The following is a 4,547-nucleotide window of genomic DNA, read 5'->3' as shown; positions in this document are numbered from 1 at the left end:
AAAAGAGAATGGAATAGGATCCAAACAATTTCTTCTTTGGGCTGCCGAAAATAATCGGCTTACTACAGTTGCAAGACTACTTTTCAAAAAGGCCACTCATGTGAATACTAGGGATGAAGATGAGTATACCCCTCTTCATCGGGAAGCCTACTGTGGACACTTAGACATTATCCATGAGTTGGTGGCACAAGAGGCAGATATTCATGCAATAATTGTGGATGGCTCAACACCCCTGCACAATGCTTATACGTGGAATAATACCAGAGTGTCTTCTTTCTTACTGCATCATGATGCAGATACCAATGCCCAAACGTAAGGCCTCTTGACTTCTTGCATCTTGCTGCTGGGAATATAGATAGCAAAGATATGCTGGATCACCTTCTGTTGACCCGTTATCTCAAACCAGGTCTAAAGAACAACTAGGAAGAAAATGTATTTGATATTGCCAAAAGGATAAGTATGTATCACTACCTCTTTGAAGTTGTGGAAGGCTGTACAAACTTTTCCTAAGTCATAATGGTTCTGTTAAGCTTTGCAAATTTCAATGTGCCAGTCCATTCTTTGGTCCGTACAAAATATTTTCACAGTACAAATTAACAGCAATATCTTACTGTAAAAATTCATGTATTCCATCGTATTATTCCAACTCAATTGCCTGACTTTTATGTCAAAATGTATTCAAGAGTTTTTGTATACATTTATAATAATTTCTGCAGTTTGTGATTTTTTAAATCAGAAATAATTTTAACTTATCTGTTGAAATGAGCAGTACAGAAACTAAAGGTATTTCTAGTGCTTGTCTGAGAAAAGTATATTTTAAAATATTCTATATTCTGTTGTTTGTACAATTTCCATAATCTATTCCATTCTCTCCTAGATATAATACATTGAATTCTACATCGTTTTATAATATATAGGTTCATTAATAAATGTGTACTTTAAGATTGCATTCCATATAGAAACAGTTTAAGATTCCTTTTTTCCTAGGTCCTTATACTATTTTATTTCTTTGGGATAAAATGACAATGTTATCTAATTTAAAGAGTTTTGTAAAGTTTATGCTATTTAAAGGCCTCCCTAAGGTGAAAACTTAATATACTGATGTCAAACTTACTTTCAATTCTATGAATTATATGTATGGTTACACTCGTATTTTTGTAATCAAATTTTTAATAACTTTTTTCAATTCTTGCATCTAAAGAATGAAAAAATTGGACTACTTCACAAATTTTCATATCATCCTGTATTTCATATCATCTCTGTATTGTTGTAATTTTGGTATACGTGCTGCTGAAGCATGTAGTATCTTCTAAATTTAAACAGTTAATGATGCAATCTTTAAATAGGCATATATCTTTGGTTGCCTATTTGTAACAAGGAAACCTTATTGTTCCTAACAATGCTATTGATCTTATTTTCCTAAAATTCTATGTATAGTGGAAAAAATTTATATTGTTCGGTCTATTGCTCACATTTGCAATTTTTGTGTCAATGAATTTTTTTTCATTTTAAATTTGATCATACTTTGAAGCATTTATAGACAGGTCCAAAGATGATGGCTTTTTCAAATACTTATTTATCCAACTGAGTTAGCTTTGTGGAGCTAATGGATTCAAAGTAAGCCTTGCTTAAGGGCTACTTAAAAAATTCTGCTGCATAAAATTTCCGAAATGAGATCTTACTGGTACAAATGTCTAGCTGACCATTTAGTCTTCTTCCATGTAGCAACAGACCAACCAGAATATCTATCCCTGACAGCATAGATTGCCTTACTGAAACAAAACTATTATTAGTTACAAGGGATCATAGAGAGATGAACAATTCAGACAGAACTGTTCAGAATAGAAGGTATTTTATCAAAATACAATTATTTATTATTCCTACCATTTCAAGAGTAGCTAAACCAAGGAGAAAAAATTGTTCATATGCATGATTACCTAATGTCCTGGCCTGTCAACCATCCAACCAGGCAGGAACTTACACTACTGCCTTTCTATCACCAAATATTCCCATAGCTCCAGGATAAGTCCATATGTTTCTCCTCGTTAGTAGGTCTTAAATTGGTAATGTTTTAATCAGAGTTTTTCCTCGTGCGTCCAGGTTGTAAATCTGCAAATGGTAAAGCTTTAGTTCTAACTCCACCAAACACTGAGGTAGAAATAATGGAATAAAACTTTAAAACAGAGTTGCCTTTGATATCCTAACCACAACAGAACAATGCAAAACATGTGCCATTTTTATTATATTATATATAGTTATAAATTTTATATTTATATGTGCTGATTTTATATTTCACATAGTGAAACTTACTAAAAAATTGATAATTTGACAAAAAATTATATTTATTTATTCCAATAAATAGATGGGAATATAAATAATTAGGTTTAGAATATATATTAGAATATAAAAAGTATCAATGCAATGTCTTTCATACAAACTTGTGATACCTTCAAAGTGCTCTTGGTCTTCTGAATTCACATGGTAAAAAAACAATTTCGTTTTCCTCTAATCTATAAAGTATTTTACTCTGCTGCTCAGTTATTATGTTAACTCGCTGGTCCTAAAGAATTTTTCTCCATATTTCTTAAGCATTCCAACTGATCATACCCAAATTTTGCTGATATGATATCTACAAGATATTTTTTCTGCAGGACCCACAGTTCCTAGGATCCCAGATCCGAGTTACCTGCATCATCAAATAACAGAGGCAAGACTTCTCACCTAGGCCCATGCAACATGCCAACAGAAAGTAATTGAAGACCCATCTCAATTTCTCATTTCCTATAATATTTCAGGGCCCGAATTCTTTGAGAAACAGGAATTTGGAGTAAGCAATTGTGAAATGCAATGCAACTTAAAATAAAAGATGATATCACAAAATCTGAGAGAAAGTACTGTAGTTCTAACTTTCAATTTACAGATGACCAGTCCATATGAGTGAATGAGATCAAAAATGTCACAAGATTATTTTTATACCACTCTCCTAATGATTAATGAAAGATTTCAGGCCAGCACAAGTAGGAAAAAAAAGTAGATCCTGGAAGGATAGATCCATAATTGGTCTACCAAGATCAGGAAAACTTGACTTAGAGGTCAAATGTAATTCAGAAAAACATTAATTGAGAAGATCCTTAGTGCTTCAAAACAATGATACTTCACTAAAACTTGGTTCGGTAGTATAAAAATGTCATCATTCTCAAAACAATGATAACCTACATTTCATCTCCTGAAAGTATATTCTTTTTCAAATATACTTTTAAAAATCACACTCACCTAAATAACATTTGACAAGTAGATTATACTTAGTGGCATTACAAGGTTTTCAAGTGTAGGGAGCAAGTTACAATAGAGTTGATTTATTTACCCAGCACTAATGCCAAACAGGTTCAACTATTCATTAACGTAAAGCAATAGTTCCGCCCACCATTTGTGTTTTAGTAGGTGCCTTCCAGAATTGTGTTAAATAGATCAGCCTCCTATATTTAAAACCCAAATGTTATCTAATACAGTAAATTTCATCACTTAGTAAGGTACATTTGAAAAAGTCACAAATAGTTGCCTCATCATATGTTGTTTTATGTTTTCCCTATCTGTCTAACATAGTAAGAAATATGACTTTGTCTTGAATATGGGTATTCATCAGAGATGTGACAAACATAATATCTGTCTTCTATTTCTATCATATTCCTCGATAGTAGTAAATCTTATTTTTCTTCATTTTCCAAAACTTATATGTAGTAGAAAATATTATCCCATGCAAAACAAAATAATAACAAACCATTGTACAAAGCTATTTATAAAAATTGGTAATTAGGAATAAACTCTGAGCCATTTTAAAACTTTCTTTTTGACTAAAGATTAATCTTCCAAATGGATGAGAATAAAACCATGTCTAGGTCCTTCACATCTATATCTTGCAAATTATTATTGCAGATGAATGAATTTTAGAAATATTAGCTGACATCAGTTCAAATATATGCAGGATTGAAACTCCATAGAATGTATATAAAACTTTCAAAGTATTAACAGTTTAATAGAATGACTACCAGGAAATTGAAACCCGAGAAGAATAATAGTAAAGACGTAGAATGACTGAAAAATGGAACAAGTGGCAAGTACAGTTAGAAAACTCAATGTACACGTGTGATAAAGGAAGTGGTAATTCTGAAATAAATATTGAAGAAGGGGTTGGTTGAGAATGATAGAAAAAGTGACTCTGATCCAGGAGCATTGGACAATTAGATGAACATATTTAATTGTAAGACACTTGCACAATCTTTTGAAATTCAGCTAAAAAACACAACAAAAAACAAAAACACACAAAAATCACAACTAAAGAGCAATCTCTAGAAAGTATGTATATGACCTCTCAAAATTTTAAGGAGTTAATGAAGGGCAGTCTTGGGAAAAGCAAACAATGCTTTTCAAAGAGGCCAGTTCGGGGTAGGGGAGAATTTTGAATAGATATAAATAGATTGTCTAAGATTATAAATCACCTACATCTGCTGCAAATATTATCTTTCTTCTGTGAGTTCTTTTTGTCTGAA

The 4,547-nt window shown here is 31.9% G+C and overlaps 1 pseudogene; it reads right to left on the bottom strand.

The window, feature by feature from the left end:
• Positions 1-1,205: 1,205 nt before the first annotated feature.
• LOC138804750 (U6 spliceosomal RNA) lies at positions 1,206-1,299 on the bottom strand (annotated as a pseudogene).
• Between the last annotated feature and the right edge of the window lie 3,248 nt (positions 1,300-4,547).

This window comes from Dipodomys merriami, unplaced genomic scaffold (genome assembly GCF_024711535.1).
Source record: "Dipodomys merriami isolate MVZ:Mamm:240054 unplaced genomic scaffold, mDipMer1.0.p SCAF_370, whole genome shotgun sequence".
Taxonomy (NCBI): Eukaryota; Metazoa; Chordata; class Mammalia; order Rodentia; family Heteromyidae; genus Dipodomys; species Dipodomys merriami.
The sequence above is the reverse complement of the archived record's forward strand: the minus strand, read 5'-3'. Positions and strand labels throughout refer to the sequence as shown.